The sequence below is a fragment of the Canis lupus genome, chromosome 6 (genome assembly GCF_003254725.2).
Source record: "Canis lupus dingo isolate Sandy chromosome 6, ASM325472v2, whole genome shotgun sequence".
NCBI lineage: Eukaryota > Metazoa > Chordata > Mammalia > Carnivora > Canidae > Canis > Canis lupus.
Window position 1 is genome coordinate 4,041,967 of NC_064248.1, and position 23,458 is coordinate 4,065,424.

Below are 23,458 nucleotides of genomic sequence, written 5' to 3' on the forward strand. Positions count from 1 at the left end.
GTGGAGATGCAGACGGGGAAGAGGAGGGAAGCCAGTGAGGCAGGTCAGTGCCCAATTATAATGGGCCCTGAATGTCTGAGTGAGACATCCCTGCGCTGGTTCTTTGGGGGATTTACAGTTGCCAAATAATTTTGAGCAGTGATTCCACACCAGAAATCCAGGAGGATGGAATTCCAGGGGATTTTAAGCTTCCCAAAAGCCTCCTAAGGGGAGAAAGAGACACCAAGAAAAGGGTTTCTTAGATATTCATTTGTAAAATTCTTAAGTTTACAAACGAGACCCTCTATAAAATATCATACCCACCAGGGAAATAACTCTGGGATTGATCTAAATCCGTGAGTCTCAAAGTATTTATGTAAACATCTGTCTCAGTCAGGGTCCCGGCAGGAAACAGATGGCACACTCCAAAGGAGAAGCTGAAGAGATTTCAGGGACAGGGCTATTTACACAGATGTGGGCTGGGTGAATGGAACCAGTGGGAGGCAGTCAAGTGCCTGGGGAGGCTGGCAGGAAGCTGTCATCACCCCGGCCTGAAGGCTGGGGAGAAGGCAGTGCTTCTAGAACCCTGCAAGTGCTGATGCAGGAGGCAGAATCATCCCCTGGGAGTGTGGCCTTGGGCGGAGGACCCTGCGCTGCCCCCCGCCCACCTCGCAGGGTAGGAGCTGGGGGCTCCAGGCTCTGGCCTCTGGCTTCTCTTGCCCTGCAGCCTCTTGCCGGTGCTTCCTGTCGCTTTAGCTCAGGGGAGCCAGAGGGCCACTGCTGAAGTCCAGAGGGGCCGTCTCCGTGCTCAGGGGTGGGAGGGGGGAGAAAGACGAAGAGTGTATCTAGGGGCAGGGGCAGGGAATAGCCATTACACTGCCATCACCCATTCGGGTTGGGGTCCCAGGGTCCTGGGACCTCAGTTTACCTCCCAGCTGCAGGGAGGAAGGAGGAAGCTGGGGTGTGGAGCGGGACGACCCAGTTAGACACCAACTGGCGCTGTTCTTGATCGAGGACTCAGATGGGCTGTTCTACCCTGATCAGAAAGTTCTTCCTCCAGGGACACTTGGCTGGCTCAGATGGTTGAGCATCTGACTCTTGATTTTGGCTCAGGTCATGATCTCAGGGATGTGAGATGGAGACCCCCCCCCCCACCTCGCCCCTGCCCCACCGCCCCACCGCCCCATCAGAGGCACTGGGCTTGGAGCCTGCTTAAGATTCTGTTTCTTCCTTTCCCTCTGCACCCCCTTACTAAAAAAAAAAAGAAAGAAAGAAAGAAAGAAAGACATTTCCTCCTCTGTGACCTTCTTTAGCAGAGTCAGGTGCTTTCAACACAATTTCCTGGATCTATGAAAGCGCTCATTGTTTCACTAATTGCTTGTTTATCATCTGGTGTCTAGTTACACATGCCAGGCCGCACAGAGGCCCTTCGCACACACGGAGGGGACGGAGGTGGGTCAAGTTCAGGACTCCAAGTCCTGGAGTCCAGATTCTGCTGGGAGATTTCCAGGGAGAAGGGCTCACATTTGGAAGATGGCCCTTGAGGCATTGCCTGGGGACCCAGGCTTGCTGGCTCCTCTCGCTGCATTTGTCTCTCCTCATTCCCATCCATCAGGGATAAGGAGAGCAGCCTGCACTAATGGGATGGAGTAGCAACCACAAAGAAATAGGAGTCATGAGAAATTATGAAGAGAGAGCCCTGGGGACCGGGACGCCTCTTGCCACATCTTTCCTAATTAGCAGCAGAGGTCCTTGGGGGACCCTGGGAGACCAGCTAACGACCGTTAGCTCCACAAAAGAACATTGCCATCACTGTCACTGTCCCAGGGTTGCTCCTTTAGTCCTCATGGGATGCCTGTTTCCTTGGCAGGTTTTGATTTGGGCACAGACTTGATTGGGTGCCACGGAGAATGCCCCAAAGCTATGCCCCCAAACTGTGCTGTGACTGATGAAACTCATAGACATTCAGAATTGGAAAAAACCTCAGAAAGCCTCTGCTCCAATTTAATTCAGTCTACTGACAGGGAACTGAGGCCGAGGTGGACTTAGTTGTCTTTATTGAGCACTTACTAAGAGCCCAGCTCTGCCGAGTACTCTGCAGGTAGGACCTGCCGTAGTGGGGGACAGAAGCTGTCACCACAAGGCATACCTGCAAGAGCTGATGCAGTGGGAGGGAGGAAACACCCTTAGGAGCCTGGCCCTGGGTGGAGGAACCAGCACTGCCCAATGCTCAGGGCTAGAGTGAGTACTCCAATGACAGGGACAAATCCACTCTTGCCTACTAAGACACGTGTCCCCAAAAGGGCCATGTCACCGAATTTGAAGGCAGAGGCCCTGGGACAAGTGTGAAACATCACTAGGCATTCCAGACTGGCTTCTCTGCAAAGCCCTGCCCAGACAGCCAGGCCTTGCTGAGTTGGGGCAATAGTGGAAGCACCTGCTCGCTGGCAGTGTGGCTGATTCCAAGACATCCCGGTGGGGTTGGAAGTTATTAATTCCCTCTCAGGTCCTCCTGCAGCTGTGTGGGATGCTCTATGATGACATTTACCTTGAATCTCTCTCTGGGTCTCTTAATACCAGTGTGATGCCTTGTCACAGAGGCCTGTCTTCATCCTTCTCTCGGATTGTCCAATTCTATCAAAGATAGGCAGCATTGCCCTCCACCATGAACTTCCTACCCACCCACCCACCCACCCACCCACTGATTCATTCCTCTGTTTGTTCCATTCCAAATATTTATTGAGTGTCTACTACATGCCAGGCACTTTGGACAAGAGATGACTTGTCTTTCTCAAACTAGCTTATCAGCAAGGCAAAGTTTCTTGTAAGGATATCAGGGTGTGTCACCAAAGCAAGGGGGAAGGTGCAAGAAGCAAGGCATTAGAACCACCTTCCATCTCTGCTTCTTTCCATATGCTGGCTTTGTTCTTCCGTTTCTCACAAATGGTGGGAGATCATATTTTGCAGATCCAGCCACCCAAAGGGAGTCTTTCTCTTGGGTCAAAAGCCATATACCTGGAAAGGAAACTAACTGGTTCAAAGACTGTGTACCCACATCTGGTTCACTCAGCTATGATGAGGGGATCCAGGTCATGTTAAATAAGGTGTCCGGGGGGCCAGGGAAGCCATCCGTGGGTTGGAATGATAAAGCAGTCCCTGGAAACCGGGGGTCTCAGCCGACAGCCCATTGGGGTCCCCTCCTAGTCACTGCCTTTGAGGAGCTCCCCCAAGAAGTGAGGAGGAAGTCCATAAATGCTGTGCGGGGAGGGGATCTGGAAAGGAAACTTCTTAGAGCTCAGGACCCAAGTCAGTTTGACAGGCACACGGAAGGCTCCATGGAGTACATGCCACTGGAGCTGCATCTTGAACACAGAAAGGTGTGTGTGTGTGTGTGTGTGTGTGCATTCGAGTGTGTGTGTGTGTGTGGGCATGGAAGTTTTGGATAGGGAGGCTCTTTAGGCAGAGGGAAATGTGCTGAAAATAAAGCAGCCTAGAGAGCCATGGCCCTTTGGGGAACTATAGTTTTTGGAGCTGCTGAAGCATAAAATGCAAGGCAGTGAAGATTGGGAGGGTCCAGGGAAGTCAGCAAAGACTCATGCACGAAGGACCTCATGTGCTTATATGTCACACTCAGCAGGTTAGCTTTTCTCCTGTGAGTGATGAATAGCCAGCAAAGAATCTGGGGTAAGGGGGAAACATGATCTAATTTTCTCTTTGGGAAGCTTGCTCTATTTGGGGAACATATAGGGAACTGAAACTAGAGCTGGGAAGTCAGGAAAGGTGGGTTGGTCCTGCTCCTCCGGGAAGCAGAAGTGGAGACAGGATTACACGTGCAAGGATTTTCTAGTAAAAACACCTGTGAGTTTTGGGGGAAGCAGCTGGAGAAGCCTAGGGGAGCCATCAGACCCTGAGCAAAGGAGGGAGGGAAGGAAGGTGGATGACAGCGTCCTAGATTGTATAGTCTTAGGAAGGTTTGGAAGGTTTGGTAAAGCTACCAAGAAGTCCTCGAGTTGGCCATTGGAGGACTATGTATCTCCTCCCAGGAATAGGCCTGAGTATTTACCCATCACCTCTCTTTGGACAAGGGGTTTCCGGGTAGGATTGCTACACGTGTAGGCATCGGTGGGGAGCATGGATTAGGCAACAGATTTTGGAGCATTTGAGCAGCCAAGGTCCTTGGTCAGTGACAGTCCTTGCAAGGCACATTTTCATGGCTGTCACTCAAGTATAAAACAATAATCTGAGGAGATTATTTAATTAGACATAAACTAGGTCACCCGCAGTGCAGCAAAAGGATATGAAAGGACTGTTACATACCATTGTGCATGTTGTGTACTGCACAACTTTATGGGTGTGGCCCAGCCTGCCCAAAGGTGTGCAGCACCTTAAAGCAACATTATATCTCATTTCTATATCATGAGTGTCTGGCCCAGTACTTGATACATCGGAATCATTTACCCAAGGCATATAAACAAATAGAACTCCTGCCCTCAGGGAACTCACTGTCCAAAGAGGGTTGTTGGGTAAATACACAAAATATAAAGTGGCCAGTGCTTATTCCAACAGCAAGAGGGGTTCTGAAATTCATGCAGTGGGCTAATGGATGATGGTTGACTAGAATTATATACCCTCTCTCCTGAGCCAATTGGACAACTCCCAGGCCTTGGATCAATCCACATTTGAAAAACTAAGCCAGAAGTCGAATTCTTCAAGCAACTTCGAGGTGGCAGGCATACGCATTAATGATCCCACAAATACTCCTTAGTACCCACCATGTTCTAGGTGCTGATCTTAGGTGATTGGGGTTTAGCACTGAAAGAGATAGATAAAGCCTTGCCCTCCTGGGGGAGGGGGATAGAAGGGATAAATAAAGAACAGAAGAATGGGGCAGCCCCAGTGGCCCAGTGGTTTAGCGCCGCCTTCAGCCCAGGGTGTGGTCCTGGAGTCCCAGGATCGAGTCCCACGTCAGGTTCCCTGCGTGGAGTCTGCTTCTCTCTCTGCCTGTGTCTCTGCCTCTCTCTCTCTCTGTCTCTCTCTGTCTCTCTCTCTCTCTGTCTCTCTGTGTCTGTCATGAGTGAATAAATAAAATCTTAAAAAAAAAAAAGAACAGAAGAATGCAGTGCTAGCTAAATGATTGGAGGGAAGAAGGAGCAATGAAGGAGGTGAGGAATGCATATGCATGCGGGCATGTGCTGGGGGTGTATGGGGTCCAGGTGGGGAGAAGTGTGCAGGCTTAAGTAGGGTTGTTACAGAAGCTAAGGGGATATTCGTGTCCAGATCTCAATGAGGTGAGGGACTAGATGATGCTGAAACTGATGGTAGAGAGGGAATACTTCTCTGGAGAGGGGGTAGTAAACACAGAGTGTGCAGTGAGCTTGTTTTAGGATGTGCACAGAACAGGTGTAGAGAGAGGGTCAGAGACAGAGAGGAGATGAAGGAAGGGGGAGGAGGAGGGAGAGAAGGTCAGAGGTAAAGAGATGGGAGAGGACTGGTGGTCTCGGAAGTCTTAGTCGGGACTTCAGATTTTGCTTTGACTGCTAAAGGGATGCTTTGGAAGATTTTGAACACAGAGTGACTCAAGCTGTCCCACTTTTGGAGGATCATTCTGGCTGCTGGCTTGAAATAAGACAGCAGGGAGGCAGGGCCAGCGGCGGCGAGACCCACCTCTGGTGACATTAGAAGTTTGTATTCAGAGTGAAGACTCTGAGCCCCGCCAGATTCTGGAGTGCCTTTTGAAACACCAACACGTGATTAAATGCCATGAAGAATGGTTGGGTGGCAAATGCATTTAAAAAAGGGGCGGATGATTTGAAAATTGGTCATTAACTTCTTGCACCTGTCCACTGTCAAGACCTGGGAGGCTGTTTGGTGACAGGAGATTTCGCATTCCCCCAGCGCGCTCGGGGTAGCTGCAAGCCGCCGGCTCCCTAGTTGATTATCACAAACTATGTTTAACCATACGGTCAAAATCTTTGTTTAATTTTGGTTCTCAAACATTCTGTTCTTGCAAAGAAACAAATGCTTGCAGGAGAAGCTGGCTTCAAAGGCGCCCGGTGAAGAAGTTGTGGGCTGCGAAGTATCGCTGTTGACACACAGCTTTTCCATTTACTTATCACCTTTCCAGCTGCTGCCGCTGGAAACCCTCTCTGCTCCCGAGTTGGAGAGTGATGTTACAGCCTTATCTGTAGAAAAACTAACCGGAGGGATGTTCTTATTCGCAGCAGCATGAAAACATCGTTAGAACTTCACCTCTCTTGGGGCACCCGGGGGGCTCAGCACTTTAGCGCCTGCCTTCGGCTCAGGGTGTGATCCCGGGGTCCTGGGGTCGAGTCCCGCATAGGGCTCCCTGCATAGAGCCTGCTTCTCCCTCTGCCTGTGTCTCTGCCTCTCTCTGTGTGTCTCTCATGAATAAATAAATAAAATCTTAAAAAAAAGAAGAAAGAAAGAACTTCACCGCTCTTGTTACCAGAAAGAAAAAGTGGAAGCGGGAAGTCCTAAGGAGCTGGAATGAAGATTCTCCCCAGGTTGGCAAAGAAGTTCAAAAGTGAGCCGTTTCACGATCGCTGACAGTTTAACACAGGGGCATCTGCCCGCGTCTCCGGTGAGGGGCTGGGGACACGTCGCCGGGAGGAAGCTCCATCACCATGATGCTCTAGAGCTTTGGACCTGCCTCAAAGGGTCTGGCGCTCAGCAGAGGGCCTGGGGGTGAACTCAAAGGGAGTGTTGGGCTGAATAAGGCCCTGGGGTTGACATCACCTCAGTCAGTGGCCCGGATAGCTGGCATTGGAGATGCTCCGGCGGATCTTGGTCGTCCCAAGGGGAAGGAATTCCAGAGAGGCTCGAGTTTGTTGCCTACCATCCCAGCACTGGGAGCCCCCAGGGAGAGTGTTTCTAGAATGACACAGAGCTCCTCCTTGCCTCCAGTTGCCGTGTAGGGCTGGCGTGCTGTGTCTGCTGCGCAGGGTGCCGCGGGCCACCTGCAGGCCTGGCCTTTTGCTTCATTTCAGTCCACTGATTGGCAGCCTGTCTGCTTCCATGACTTGGCCACTGGCATGCCTCCTGCTCACTCCTTTCAGTTTCATGGGTTGGCCCCTGGTCCTGTCCCTTGATCCTGGCCATCGTCACCCCTGCGCAGGTCAACTGGAACAGCCGTCCCCAGTGTAAGCATGGTCTTCCTTCATTACCCAGTGGGGATCACTCAGACCATGGTTTATACTCTGAATGGTCTACCCCAAGCATTTCAAGAACATGGCAACCGGGCAGCAGTCAGGTAGCGTCGCTCGGGGAGGCAGCTGAGTTGCGTCAGTACACCCTGTGTTTGGAAGGTGACTGGGGCGAACCATTCTCCCGATTCCCAGCAACGTGAGCAGAGGCAAGGCACTTTTCTGAGCATCTGTCCCAATGCTTGTACATCAGAGTTGTCCTAACAATCCCATGCGGTGGAAACTATGGAAGGGTCATCGCCCATAAATGTTTTTTTTCTGTGCCTATGATCAGAGCTTGCTAACTGGACCACCAGGCTGGTTGACTCATCCAGGTCAGCTCCCGGGCCTTGCCTTCCTGTGGGGATCTGTGCTACCTCCTCTTGTCCTCTGACCTCGTGGGCTTAACAGTAAGGGGCTTTATTTCATGCAAATAAATGAAAATCGGGGTCGTTCTGACGCAGGAATGATGCCTTTTCCTTGTTCGGGGTTTTGCATGTTTTCAGGAATATGCTGGATGGGCTCTGGCCCAGGCGAGCACATGCCCCGGGACTGTCGGGCGCTGTCCAGTGACCCCATCCCAGTTCCACACCCTCATACCCGAGTTGCTATCTGTGGGAAGAGACAGATGACCAGGCTCTCTCGGAGGCATCCAGTTGCCTCCCTGTGGAGACAGTGCCAACACTCAATAGAAGGTATGCTCTGTTTATTACTCTCAGTGGCCTCATCCTTGTTCCATCTCATCAGTAGCCTCCAATACAGACCTCATAATGGTAGGTTTTGTACATTCCTTGTACATTCCTTCCACACGACTGTCAGCATATTGGGCATCTATATTCACTAATTTGAAACAGACACTATTCTTGAGTGCCTTTTTGCTATGAGCAGAAGCTCAGCGTGCAAAAAAGAAATGTAAAAATGAAGCTTTTGTAAAAGATGCTCTGTCCCCCGTTCCCCTCAAACTGGGACAGAATGGAAAAGAATAAGCCATAATGACCTGTGTAGTGTTGGTCAACCTGACCTGCAAAATCTGTCTACGTTTGCCTGGAAATGATGGCTTTCTGCGACCGTGTTTAATTCCTATGCTTTACCACTTCCTTTATGGTAGTGAAAGTGCAGAGCCCATCTCAGGGATGAGTTTTGCCTCGCAGGTACTCACGTGCAATTTTCTCTTGACATCCTTGGGAATTCCCTGCCATCTGGCTGAAAGCACGCTTTTGCCCTTTGCTGGCTAGCTACTCCTCACAGTAATGATCCCATTTTCCTGAGTGAATTTAATTACAAAACAGTAAGTAATTGCCCAAGTTGGTGATACATAAAGATAAAGGGCTGGTGGCTCTCTGGGGCTTTACCCCAGACTGAGGGCTTTGTGTATGGGATTATAGGGTTATGACCCTTCTATTCTGTGATTGGTCAAAAACCCTTTTTACAAGTCTTTTTGCCTATCCCTAATCCAGTCCTGGGGGTGGGGGGTAGGAATCTGGTGATGAGGATCTGGAGCCTGGGATGGGAGTGCTCACCATAACATTCCATTTGCAGAAGGAGGAGTAGAGTGAAGATTCTCAAGGTCCATGAGAGGAGCATGGGGACAAGGTCATGTTGATTCAAGTCCTTCAGTGACCCTAGATCCCTAGGAATCACAATGACTGGGATCCAGGACTATCTCTGGTTAGCTGGATTGTTTTTTTATAACCTATTTTTTTTAATCTATGAGCTGTATTTATTAGGTCATTATAGTCATTATATAATTTGATCATATATCTTTTACAACATACTTATATTACTATGATCATATTTATGATCTCGTTCCAGCTAACTGCCCTCCTATACATGGTGGATTTTCTGAAAAGACCAGTGTCCAACTCTTAAGGTTTTCTTTTGCATCATTGGTCAGGGGGTACCAAACACATACAGAATGTTTGCTCTGCATTTACCAGTCCCTCCGTCATCCTGTCAGTGGTGAGTAATGCGGACTCTGCTTCTCCCAGTCACTGTCCACTCTGGAAGAGTACCATGGGCTCCATGAATAAGTGTTGGTTGTACAAAATTGTCCTGAGAAACCCCAGTTCTGGATAAGAGAGTGGACTAGACATGTGGCTGTGGAGAGGAGGCTTTAGTTTTGGACTAAAGAAGGAGGGAGTGGTCCAATAGCCAAGAGGAAATAAATGGAGCTGGATGGGTAGGATGGGGTGAGAGAGCTGAGAGAGTGGGTGGGTGGGCAAATCCAGAGTTTCTGTTTGTGTTTGTGAGTGTGTCTTTGCCCCTGTGGGTGTCTGGGTGGGGGGTAGTTGGGGTGGGGGCTGAAAGCAGAATGCAGAGGTACAGCGAGGAATGGTAACAAGCAACGTATGAGAATCTGGAGTGGTGTTAGCACCCTCTGGGGGGGGGGGTCTGTGGCCTGTTTTTTGTTTTCTCTTCCTGTAACACTGAGCCAGCTTGGCTTTGCACCCATCTGTGTCAATGAGGGAGCCATGGGAAGGTCATTAACACTCAGATGTCTGACACTGAAATATTTGGAATCCCATAGCCTGCTGGGGCGGGCAGATTTCAGGGGTTGCTTCTTCTCAGGAACCCAGCTGCTCACTCTCTCTTTTTTTTTTTCTCACTCTCTTTCTGGAAAACAGAACAAGATGAGGGCTTAGAGAAGAGAAAGAAGGATTTACTTAGATTTGAAGAGGGATTTCCTGGCTGTGAAAACATAAAGGGAAATATGATCTTCAGGATAGGATGCCTGTGAGAGGTCTGAAATCTTCCTTCCTTCCTGTAATTCTGAACAAGGGGGCAAGAGGCTCCCCTCCTTCACTGTGTTGTTTCTGGAGACAGACACAGTCCACATATTTGTCCCATGGCCATCCCAACCTCCAGTTAGATGAAGAACATTGATGCCAAGAAGAATCAGGGATCATTTTCTTTCTTACCTTTACTGTAGATATGTTGTGTAAAACCGGTCATTGGAATATTTTATTCAATGTTGGAAATAATGATGGCTAGCTTAGAGTTACTCCTGCTTGAACTTCTGAGAAAGAAGAAAGAAAAAAAGGGAAGAAAAAGAAAGAAAGAAAGAAAGAAAGAAAGAAAGAAAGAAAGAAAGAAAGAAGAAGAAAGAAAGAAAGAAAGATAGGTACCTGGGTGGCTCAGTGGTTTAGCATCTATCTGCCTTCTGCTTAGGGTTTGATCCCAGGGTCCTGGGATCAAGTCCCATATCAGGCTCCACACAGGGAGCCTGCTTCTCCCTTTGCCTGTGTCTCTTCCTCTCTCTGTGTGTCTCTCACAAATAAATCAACAAATAAAATCTTTAGGAAGGAGGGAAGGAAGGAAGGAAGGAAGGAAGGAAGGAAGGAAGGAAGGAAGGAAGGGAGGGAAAGAAAAGGTTCTAGCTGGATGCAGGGCAGTGGTATGCTGCCTTTTATAAAAACAGGGATAACAAAAACAGCATTTGTCAAATTGGCCAAAGTATTATGATGATATCATCCCCAAACAGTTGGTAGACAGCAGGTTGTATAGAAGGTTAAAAGCCAGGAGACTTTAGTTCAAATTCCATCTCCACTCTTCCGAGCCTCATGTTATTATCATCTGAAACACAGGAATAATCATTTCTATTTTTTCTACTTTGAAGAATTTTGCAAAGATCAAATATTATACGTGGAGATGTTTTGAAAACGATAAAGCATGGGTAATATAAGGTGTACTCTTGCTTTTCTTCGAACATTGAATACACTCCTCTAAGGCAGTATTTATGAAAAACATGAAAATTGGTTAGGAGGTGGATAAATACTTAAAGAATCTGAATTTAGCCCAAGATCCTTTTTTTAACACTGAATGTGATGACGTATAGCAATATTAACAGCATTTGTGGCATTGAAAGACAGTCCAGTGCGGTAGATATAAGAACAGAGGCTTGGAGCCAGACTCCCTTGGATCACTGCCTCTCTGATATGTTCTGGCTCCGTGATTTGGGGCACATAACTCTCCTGGTGTCTAGTTTCCTCATTTGTAAAATAAAGATAATAATACTAGATCCAACCTCACCGGGTTGTTGAGAGAATTCCCCGCATTTCCATACAAGTGGTTCTTGGAAAAGCTCTGGACACATAGTCATGTTAATGATCTCAAAGCATGTTAATGATCACTACCAGAAGTGATAAGATGTGAGTAGGAAATGATAAGAAATGATAAACTCTCAGGGTGTATGGGTAGCTCAGTCAGTTAAGTGTCTGACTCTTGATTTCAGATCAGGTCATGATCTCAGGGTCATGAGACTGAGCCCTGCATCAGGCTCTGCACTGGACATGGAGCCTGCTTAGGATTCTCTCTCTCCCTCTGCCCTCCATCCCCCAGCTCATTCTCTTTCTCTCTTCTCTCAAGAAAAAGAAAGAAAGAAAGAAACAAACAAACAAACAAAGAAAAGAAAGAGGAAATGATAAGCTCTCAGGGCTCCCTGCCTCAAAACACTGACCATATTAATGATTTGCTAGGTTCCCATGTGCCATTTTCTTACCTTGAACACTGCTTAAAACATGTTATGACTATGAAAATGGACTCAGTGTGTTAACCCAGAGATGTGATAGACATATTGCTAGTTTCTTAAAGATTTTTAAATAGAAATATAATTTACATGCCATAAAATTCAACATATCATAGTATATCATCAATTTTTGGGGGGCAGATATAGCCACAAGGTTGTGCAACCATCACCACTATGTAATCCTAGAACATTTTCATCACCCCAGAAGAAAATTCAAACCCATTAGCAGTCTCTATTCTCACTCCCCCAGCTCCTACAACCACTAATCTATTTTCTGCTTCTATGGTTTTGCCTCCTTTGGACATCTCATATAAGTGGAATCATATGCTACATGCCTGTTGTATCTGGTTTCTTTTATTCAGCATGGTGCTTTCAAGGGTCATCCATGCTATAGTATATATCAGTATGTTTCCTTTCTTTTTAAAAGCTAAATGATAGTCCATTGCGAAGATATACCATATTTTGTTTTCCATTCATCATTTGATGGATATTTGGGTTGTTTCCACCTTTTGGCTATTGCGAATCATACAGCCATGAACATGCCCGTGTAAATTCTTGCATGGACATAAGTTCTCAATCTCTTGGGCATATACTCATGAGTGGAATTGCTGAGACACCGGGTATCTCTATGTTTAACTTTTTAAGGAATATATTTTGCTTGTTCATCTGAAGTTAGCATTTGATTATTATGTTTTTCAGATCATGCACACATTTTTCAAATATTAAAAAAAGAGAGAACTCTCACTCATCACAGCTGTTCAAATCATGATCAGGACATTCTGCCAAGACTGGCCTTGGAGCATGATATCTTGATGACTCCTCCCTCATGAAGTACCTAAATTTCATGCACTAGAGTCAGGTAGAAGATGGGCTTCAAACACCAAGTGGCAAAGGTCTAGAGCTGAATTTGTAATATTTCTTTTAATGGGATTACTGGGTGATGAGCATTAAGGAGGGCACATGATGAGATGAGTACTGGGTGTTGTACTACTATATGTTGGCAAATTGAATTTAAATAAAACATAAAAAGTGAATCAATCATCAATCAATCAATCTTCGTTGGGAGTGGAGTTGGAGAGAAGAGGGAAACCCCTTAACTATTCCCATATGTGTGGGAGCATGAGCTGTGGGCTGCTTCTGGTTGCACACAGCCTTTCTTGGAATAAACCATGAAGAAATCAGAATTTGGCTGATTTGGAGCACGATGCTGGATCATATGGTAAGAGTATGTTTAATTTTATAAGAAACCACCAAACTGTTTTCCAAAGTGGCTGTGCCATTTCGCCTTCCCGCCAGCTGTGAATTGAAGCTCTGGTTGCTCTGCATCCTCACCAGTATTTGATGGTGTCAGTGTTCCAGACTTTGGCCATTCTAATAGGTGTATGGTGGTATCTCACTGTGGTTTCAACAAATAAATCTCCAAACTATCAAACTCCAGGCAGGAAATGAGCAAGCAAGTTTTGTGATAGAGGAGAGGGGTGAGGAAGATCTAACTTAGTGTTTCCAAGGAAGGCTTCCTGTGGAGATGACTTAAGGCTGAGCCTGGGGGGCGCCTGGGTGGCTCAGTCAGTTGAGTGTCCAACTTGTGATTTTGGTTCAGGTTGTGACCTCAGAGTCATGGAATTGAGCCCCATGTTGGACTCACCGCTCAGCAGGGAGTCTGCTTGAGATTTTCTCTCCCTCTCCCTCTGCACCCCCCCAGTCTGTGCTCGCTCTATCTCTCTCTAAAATAAATAAGTAAATCTTAAAAAAAAAAAAAAAGCTGATCCTGAAGGGTAAACAGGAGTCAGCAATATGGAGGGCATTGGCTGATTTGCTCTCAAATTTATTGCCTGCTCTTCCTCAGCTCTATTCTACCTTGCAAGGGACTGACCCCTGTGAACTACAATTCCCCATCTCCTTTTCCAAATGGTTTCTGGCTTGATTTGACAAGTGAGAGGCACTGGCAGGGGTTTGGAGGGTGGGAAAAGAGACCATCAACGTGTAGTCCTCCTTCTCTCTCAACTTTAGGGGAGTATTTCTGCAGTGACCTCTATACTTCCAGTGAATATTTCTCTCCATGGTCCCACCATCTGTTGCACAGACCCTTCCTCTATACTTTCAGCTCCTGAGCCCCATAACACCACCTCCTCCCTTTGTCTCTCCCTCTTGTCCCTGATGCAGTGACTTTCTGCAGTTTGTAAATCTCTGGGTTGCCTTGCTTTCCCCATTTGTGCTTCCTGCTCTTCTAACACCATTGTAAAACTAACTGAAGTCCCTCCATTGAAGTCCTGGGTGTGTGTGGTTTTCCATGAGTGGACCCTGATTGATATACTGGAGTTCGGTATTCGAGGTCAGGGGGTTATGTTTAAGAAAGAAGGAAGGGTTTGGTCAAGGTCATAGCCTGGAATGAATCTTGGGCCTTCGGAGACCCATAAGAAGTCCAGTGTGGCTGGATCCTGGGGGGTGTGATTGTCAGAGGAGAGAGGCAGGAGAAGAGGTTGGGAATCAAGCAGAAACAGTGCATGTCAGCTCTCCTAGGCTTTTATAGAGTCTTTGGATTTTATTCCGAGTACGATGAGGCCCTTGAAGAGCTCTAAGCATGGGTATGACCCCAACAGAGTCATCACTTCCTCTTTAGTGCTAATTACACCTGTTATTTTCATACTGCATTATGATTTATTTTCTTTTTATTTTTTAAGATTTTCTTTATTTATTTGTGAGAGACACAGGGAGAGAGAGAGAGAGGCAGAGGCACAGGCAGAGGGAGAAGCAGGCTCCATGTAGGGAGCCTGACGTGGGACTCGATCCTGGGTCTCCAGGATCAGGCCCTGGGCTGAAGGCAGTGCTATATCGCTGAGCCACCCAGGCTGCCCTGATTTATTTTCTTATACATGCCCACTAGACTGTGTATTTCTTCTAATTTCAACTGATGATTTTTTTTTAAGAGAGAGAGAGAGCAGGGGGAGAGGCGGAAGTAGAGAGAGAGAGAATCTTAAGCAGGCCCGATCTCATGACCCTGAGATCATAACCTGAGCTAAAATCAAGGGTCGGACACGTAACCTACTGAGCCACCCAGGTGCTGCTAGACTGCGAATTTCTTACTTAGTTTGGTTTCTCTAGCAATGAGCATAATTTCTGGCACACAGTCAGTCCTTAAACATGTGTGATGACTTCAGTTTTCATTTTCTGTCCCCTGGTATTTTCCTCTGACTTAACTCGATCTTTGGAATGGTGAAATAAATCATAGTATCAATGGTCCCTCATGGATCATGACTCCCGGTACCTATGCCTTGTGTACTTCTGTATTGCCTGCCCACACTGACTGTAGGTTTGGCCACATGACTTCTTTGGCTGATAGGACTCTGCAAATATAGAACTTGCCCTCATAAAATGTGGCTGCTATCGTGTAGAAAGTTGGGCTTTCCTGTTGGAGAAGCCACATAGAGATGAACTGAATCTCCCCAGCCAACAGTCACCAGGAACCTGAGGTGTGTACGTGAGGCCATCCAGCTTTCAGTGAGCTCCTGCATGTCCATGATCACAGATGCTTGAATGACCTCCTGTGAGGCCAGCACAAAAGCTTTCCAGCTGAGTTCAGCCCAAATTGCAGAACCGTGAACAGAAAGTGATTGTTGTTCTCAGCCGTTCAATTTTGGTGGCTTGTTAAACCACAACAGGTCACTAATAAAGGTGCAAATGTAGAAAGTGGAATGAAAAATATGAGAGGAAAGGGGCACCTGGGTGGCTCAGTGGTTGAGTGTCTCTGCTTTTGGCTCAGGTTGTGATTCCAGGATCCTGGGATCGAGTCCCCCACCGGGCTCCCCACAGAGAGTCTGTTTCTCCCTCTGCCTGTGTGTCTGCCTCTCTCTGTGTGTCTCTCATGAATGAATAAATAAAATCTTTTTAAAAGAAAAAAGAGAAAGATGAGCTAAGAGCAAGTTGGGGAGTGAAGACAGTCTGGGAAGAAAGGTGTTCGGGTCTCCAGGATATTTTCTGAGAGGTAGGGCCACATGTGGGGCGTCAGGGTAGAGGATGGTATAATGGCACCCTGCCCCTCTTCTCTCACACCTCAGCCCTAACCTTGGCTGATTACTAAGGTCTACTTGGCCCCAGTGTGAATTTGAGCCTGGCTGGAAGGGCATGAAGGACCAAGAATCACCTCCCAGGCTGCTGTCTTTTTCTGAGACTAGAGCTTTCCCTGCCATGTGCTGGTGGCTAGCCCTGAGCAAGAGCCTCCCTTGGTCTTGAGTGATAAAGACACAAGCCATGGTTCCAGCACAGAGTTATAAGGCCCAAGAGTGTTATGAGACCCCAAGGAGAGGGGGGCTCAGCAATATTTGGCCAACACAGGGTGGAGATGAGGCCAGCATACAGCAGAGCAGGAAACTCCCAGCCAACTAAAGGTGTTGTTGTCAAGATGTCCTTAGTGAGGAGTTAACAGACATTAAACTCATTGCATAGGTTACCATGTCATGCATATGCTTTCTAGAACATGCTACACTGTATACAGTTCTCCTTGCAGGGTAATAGTATATTCAACAAGCATTTTAATTACCTTCTTAATGTCCCCATGAAGCCTTCATAATCTATACCTCCACGCACCCTTGAAGTTACTTGGGGTGAGCGGGCATTATCAATCAGAGTGGTTTTCAGGGCCCACGAAAAATTCATTTTTAACAGGTGTTTTTATGTTATACCTGATCCTGAGATAATGAACCCCTGACCAGATTTTCAGAATAATAATCATAATAATTAGTTATTACTCCCCCCCAACTTTTTGAGGTAAAATTCACATAACCACTATTCATAATAACCATGCAAAATTAACCATTAGTATCGGTTGAATGCAAGTGAAGGGGGGCCCAGTTCAACTCATATTAATAATTAATTTTATATGGCTATTTATTCTGGATATTTCCTATAAATGACATCAGACAATGTATGACCTTTTGTGTCTGTCTCTTTTCACTTAGCATTATAGTGTTAGATTTATTGAGGATCTTCTGTTTAGCAGCAATATTACAGTTAATCTATAACCTTTGCAACAAACCTGCAAAAGAGAAATCATCTTACCACTTTTCAGATAAAGGAACTGAGGTGCAAAGAGCTGAAGACAACTTTTCTGAGATCTACAGATACCCCTGGTAGTATTTCTGACCAGCCTGGTGAATGTCCCTACAGCACCACTCCCCACCCAATGCTGTCTACTGGTCGGATAGCTCTGCACCCGTGAAAGGGGCACGTGGAAGAGACACTAGGTGTTGCCTTTCCTGCCACAGGACTCATCCTCTATGGCACCTGTGTCCTAGAGGCTAGCCCTTACCCCTCAGATCACCTGACTGCTTTGCCCTCTGGCTTCCAGTTGGCTTTGGCCAATGGGAAGTAGAGGCAGGAGATTGGAGTGGAAGGAAAGGTTGAGCTCTATCCTTCCTGCTTCTTCTCTCTACTTTTATTTTTATCAGAATAACAACTTTAGCTTCACCGTAAGCAATAATAGCCGTGAAATTATGGGTTTGATACGAAAGCTATGTATTTTTTCCTGATCTCTATTAGAATATGGATACAGCCCTTTAAAAGAAGCTGTATCTGGGAAGAACTGCAAATCATCTTGCACCGACCAGACGATCTCTCGGGCCTTTTTCATCGCAGACAAGCTGTGATTCTAGATAAATGACTGAAACTTTGGTGCTTGTCTTAAGTCAAAAGCATCTTCGTAATTTATAGATTTAAATTGTTTTCTTTCTGCCATATCGCTGCCGTAAACAGAAATGAGGAAAATAGTTCTCTTCTTTATTCTTGTGCTGATGAAAAGCTTCTAAGTGCTACCAAATGTGGAAAAATCATTTGGGCTTTCATTGTATTGTTGTGCAAAGAACACAGATAAATCTGGTTTTGTTGCAAGATGAAATTTTCTTTCCTCTGGTGGCCCCCACTGGGAGGGATTTTGGAGGAAGAGAGAAAAATGGAAACTTGACTAATTGTGTTCGTGGCAGGGAAGGGCCCTGGATTCCACGCAGGTTGCTGGCAGAGATATGAGGTGCAGCGTGGCAGCCCTGGGCAAATCCTGCCCCACTGGGGTTTGAGGGCAGGTGGCTCCTTTAAGAAACTGCACAAGGTAGGGAGACTCCATCAAGGGTCAGTCCATAGCTGGGATGCTACTTTCCAAGCTCTCTGAAACTTTGTACCCTTGGGCCTCTCACTATGGCTCTTCCCTTTGACTTTGGCCTCAGGACTCTCAAGAACCTAGATCTAGCCCTTTCCAGCTGCATGCAGCTCCATTCACCTTTCTTAATTAAGATCAGGCTTTTCCCACACTTTTATGCACATCGAAATCTCCTGGAGGGCTTGTGAGAACATAGGTCGCTGGGCCCTGTACTCAGTGTGTCGGAATCAGGGGTTCTAGGGCAGGGCCTGGCAACTTGCATTTCTCACAAGTCCCCAGGTGAAGCTGCTGCCGCTGGCCTGGGGGCCACACTTTGGGAACCCTTGAAATAATATGCCGAGGAGCTGGCACATGGCAGCCCCTTGAGTTGAAAAGATCGATGAAGCAGGATCCTTCCTTTGAATGGCTTGCTTGGCAAATAATTCAGATTCTCTGAGGGTCAGTTGCCTCTTCTGTAAAAGGAGAATAATTATCTTTACCTCACATGACTATTGTGGAAATTAAGTGATATTGAGTCACGGACCTTTGCTATTTTAGAAGGACATGTCTCGAGACCTTTGCAAGTCCCCAATTCTGTGAATACTATTAAAACATGTAATTTTCTCCATAAAATTTAGTTAAGCATAAGTGAAAATTTTAAGTGACCCTTTTAAGCCCCTAATGATTCCCTAAATATAGGATTAAAGCAATTTATAAAGCAATTAAAATAAATTCTTGCTGGAACACTCGCTGAGCAGTTTCAGAAATTTTCTCTTGATTCCTGATAGAGTATTTGATGGCTGCAAGCAACTTTCAAATGTGCTATCTTACCCTTGAATTTGCCCAACACAAATTTCCACTTTCTCCTTATTCCTATTTTTCATCTTTGCAGTTGGCTTATACATAAGGTCTTATTCTTTCCCTACAAAGACACAGAATATCTTACCCATCACGAGTGCTATGGCATATTTGATGCTTAATAGAGGGCGCATCAACGCCGCATCAGGATACAGATGCTAGGCAGTGAGTTAGGTTTGTTCACCAGGTTAGATCTCTGCAGATACACCAACCATACCATGGGGCTACCATGTTGTCCAACTCAGAATGTTGTAAATCATGTCTTCTTGGAGTTGGGCCAAGGGATGGTGCCATCTTGCCATGTGGAGATCTAACTTGTGACCATGCTGTGGGCTCCAGGTTACCCATAAGATTTTGAAACTAATATTTGGAATCCCAAGTTAACTTTGCAAATGCCAAGGCTCTGCTTGGTATGAGAGGGCCCTTCCATGTATCTGGAACATCATAGATTTTCCAGAAAGTCTCTTTTTCAGTTTATACATAAATTTTGGCATTTCTGGCATTAGCATCACTTTTTCTAACCTTGGCTCTTAACGTGACATCTCCCTTCCCCCACCTCTAGTTTATTCTGTAGCCTTGAGTTAGTCCTCCTCATGGCCTTTGGCTGTCTTAGTCTCTAACATACCAGGAGGAGAAGCAGGTTTGAGTTTTGGTGCCAACTGTGCCATTTTCATTGGCACAGGCTCTGGCAGGACCCAGAGCAAAGGGTGCAAGTCCTTCATGCTCCGCTGTTTGGCTCTCCCATTGATTTCATCTGTCTGGGCTGCTGTCACCAAAGACCCCAGCCTGGGCAGCTGAATAACAATAGAAATCTATTTCTCCCAGTTCCAGAGGCTGGAAGTCCAAGATCAGGGTGCATGATCAAGTGAGAGCTCTCTCTCTGGTCTCAGAATTCCTTCTGCATCCCCCACACTATGGAAGGGGAAGAAAACTCTCTGGGGCCTCTTTTACGAGGGCATTAATCCATTCATGAGGACTCCACTCTTGTGACCTAAGTACCACCCAAAGGCCTCATGTTCAAATACCACCAACCTGGGGGTTGGATTTCAACATATGAGTTCTGAGGGGACACATTCAGACCATCGCTCATGAATATATTTGGGGAATAAAATAATAGAGAGTTGCAGAAAGCATGGAACTCATTTGTAGTAAGGGTTCATGTATAACATGCAGATTGGCTAACTCCTTTATTTTTGTAGTGTGCATAAAAAAATTGTCAGACTTTGATTTTCCCAGAAAAGATGAGTTTTAATGCAGTTACTATTATCATCATCACACAAAACAAAATTTGTAATATTTTTATGGAATAGCTTTAAGAGATTTCGAAGTTCTCAATCTACTGCATCATACTGTATATCATGAAAATTAACTTTAATAAAAAGTAGCTTCCTTATTCTCTCCTGACTTTAGGGGATTTTGTTCCTGTTGAACAACAGTCTGCTTTTCACATTAAGGAAAGTCCTGACTTTGCTCTGGATGGGTTTTCAGCTTGTGAAAACCAGAGTTTGTTGGGCAGCCAAGAGTTTGGGCCACGAGTTTGTTGGGCAGCCAGGCTTTTTATGTGTGAACCTCCTCTCCTCTTTACTGGTAATCATGATCATCAGGGTAAGAGCTCTGGACCCCCTTAAATCACTCACCAAGGTGGCTGACCTTTGCTACTCATACATCTGTGTCTTTGGGGTCACTTTTCTCATGTGAATTATAGAGGTAGCTTTGTACTTCTCAGGCTATCTGTTCCCAGCAAGGACCATAGGCATATTTGAGTATTCAGAAAGGGCAGTGCTGTACTATGACTGTTTAAACATGAACGCATGTGTCTTGTTAGGTAAACAGAAGCAGAGTGCTCAGTTCAAGGGGAATAGTCTGGATCCCAGTCACCTTAGATTCTCAGGGCTGGGGAGACCTCCTGGCTCAGCTCTATGCTCCAAGTTAATTCCACTACTTGAGGATCTTTCAGTAGGTATCATTGGGGCAGCTGTTTAGACATTTGTAGAGAACTGTCATACTTACCCCATGGCTTTTCTTTTCCTATATGAGAATACTGGTTTCTAAAGATGATTTCTGGTATGACATGGTCCTGGTTTCCGACATCTCCCCAGACACGTTTCCCCACCACTTTGGTTTGTTGGTATTCTTCTTAAAGTGAGGTTTCCAGAAATAATCGTGATGTTCCAGGTGTTGTCTAAATAGAGAGAAGCATTTTGAGGAGTATATGATCTTCCCAATCTTAAATAAAATAATCTGTTTATTTGACACTGCTGAAGGCAAACTAGAGCTGGGATTATATTCATACTTTCAGCAAGAAATTGGTAGATTAGGCTGTATATAATAGAAAACTCTAGTACTCAGAGGTCTGGGAAACCTCCTAATATCATAATGATGATTTTAGAGCCATCACTTATTTGGTACCTACATTTTATATGAGTTAGTTCATCTAATTCTCATAATCCCAAGAAGTTAGGTATAATAGATGATAATAATGCCACCAAATCCCAATTTACAGATAAAGAAACTGAGGTCAGTGGGATTCTGTAGTCTACCAGGTGGCAAGCATAGGATTAAAAGATATCTTTCTTTTATGTTTTCTGCTACACTCCATTCTCCTTTGATGTTTGGGATGATCATGTAAAAAGAGGTGTTTAACAGAGATACTTGCTATCTTCATGGAGTGGATGGGTTATTATTTACAACAGAGAGAAGAGTAAGCCTCACTGGGTAGAATTAGGATGGAGAAAGCAGATGCGACATTTGAAACAGATGCCCTCTAAGACTCTGTGATCAATACAATTCTTTCAGGGTCTAAGCAGTGTAGACTTTCCAGATGGAAGCAAAGCCTATGGGCTTGGATCTCCCTGACATTATAGCAGCCAGAGGATCAAACAGGTTTTGTAAAAAAAAAAAAAAAAAAAAAAAAAAAAAAAAAAAAAAAATTGAATAAGTAAATACAACAAAATGAAAGTAGTCAGGTGTCGTGCAGCTAAAACAGAAGATTGAATTATTTTTGTCTTTTCTGGCCCCTGTGGGTCATGGAAACAGAAGTGTTCTCCATCTGGCAGGGCAGAGGAATCACCACAGGGCATGTTTAAAGACAGATTCCCTGGGCTCTGACGCTCACCCAACAGTTTTGGGTGGGACCTGGAGTTACCATTAATGAGGCTCTCCCAGGGCTTCTGATCTGCACGTGGAGTTGGAACTCAACTGTGGGCTTCCAACCTTGGATTACAGGATGACCAAAGTCAGTGAAAGAACTGGCCCCTCAGAGAAAACCACCTGAATTGATTATCTGCTGAGCTGAACAGTTGGCTTGGCATAGTACAATTTCATACACACTTTGCACACGCATCTGACCGCGGGTCTTGAGAACAGCAGCAACGCAAACATGCTTGGGCTCTCGTGCCAATAGATCGAAAGAGAGTCATGAAATTATCTTCAAGCTAAGTGGCAAATTCCATAATTATCAGTATTCTTTTTGTGTACGGTATGAGTTTGCATAATTTCCCCGTGGTAGAACGCAGAGAAATCAAAACAATAAACTAAGAGATCTACCAATTCATTGGAGCACAAAATTTAAATCCGTGTTTGCTAACAATATTTCAATTTCTGGGCAAATCTAACATGGAGAGACTGAATAATTATATTTCCATCTTTACTTTGGGAGGAGTCTGTTTATCTATTGCTTTGGTTAAGAATGCTAAAAACCCGGAACTCTCAACTGTGATATTTACCTTTGTCAGATAAATTTATTTCCTAAGATTGTATTGATTTTTGTCTCAGAAACATACTCATCAAGTGATTGCTCTAGGCCTTAGAGTGAGAGAAATTTAACATTCAATTTAGGCTTTGGGGCTGGTAAGTCCTTGTGTGAAGAAAATAAACCAAAAAGAAAAAAAAAAACACATACAAATCACATACTAATAATCAGTTGTTTATGTGCCTTACAGTTGACAAAACATTTTAAAATCCTTTACCTGGTTTGATTCCTTCCCAAATCCTCAGAGTAAGGAGACCAAATTTGCAACAGAACTTATTTAGATTCTATAGCCATGATTCCATCTGTGTACACTTTTCCAACAATTTGTATTCAAATTTGTCATTGATGTGCAACTCCTGAGAATCATGTCCCTTAATAGAAAAAGCCTCTATTAACCCAAACTGAACCAGGAGAGGCTATGGTTCATATCCTATTTCCAGAGAGGGGCAAATTAAAATTAAATGAGTGAATATCAAAATGGCTAACATTTCACCTTTCAAATTCATGATTAACTTATTCATTCATTCCTCAAATATGTATTGAGCAGATATCTATTATGTAGTGGGTGTTCTTCCCATCTACAGAGAAAATCTTGAGGTCGTATCAGGATACTCATTAAGAACCCAGGCTTCAGAACTCACAGGTCTGGCTTTTCTTCTTCCATTTTGTCTTCCTTTCCTGTAAAATATGGATAATGATAGTAGGACCTGATGCCATTTTGAGACAAAACAAGAATTTGAAAAATAACGTGTAGGAGTATTTAGAACAGCACTTGGCATATAAAAGGGGCCTAAAAAATATAAACTGAAATACCACTCTACAGTGAAAGTTGCTGTTTGGAAAGTTGACCTCAGCCAACAAGGGCACTTTGGCTCTGGCTGGTGGACCACATGTTTACAGGAGGCAGTGTTACTCAGATTTTAGAAGCACTGTCTACAAAACATCCCAGAAACTAGCTCCTTATAATTAGCCATTGTGTCAATTTGTATTATTTTGGTGTGAATATTATAAGCCACAGA

At 45.3% G+C, this 23,458-nt stretch overlaps 1 long non-coding RNA gene across 2 annotated transcripts in view; it reads right to left on the reverse strand.

The window, feature by feature from the left end:
* Positions 1-10,616: 10,616 nt before the first annotated feature.
* LOC112646114 (uncharacterized) overlaps positions 10,617-23,458 on the reverse strand; it is a 36,639-nt gene continuing 23,797 nt past the window's right edge. Inside the window, exons 5-7 of one of the 2 annotated variants that reach the window (XR_003127472.3) lie at positions 23,081-23,117; positions 20,699-20,870; positions 10,617-10,754 (exon numbers count right to left, since the gene is read on the reverse strand). This is a non-coding gene — a long non-coding RNA (uncharacterized LOC112646114). Of the gene's footprint in view, positions 10,755-16,782; positions 18,304-20,698; positions 20,871-23,080; positions 23,118-23,458 lie in introns of those variants that run through there. The other variant, XR_003127471.3, reaches the window with a different exon arrangement.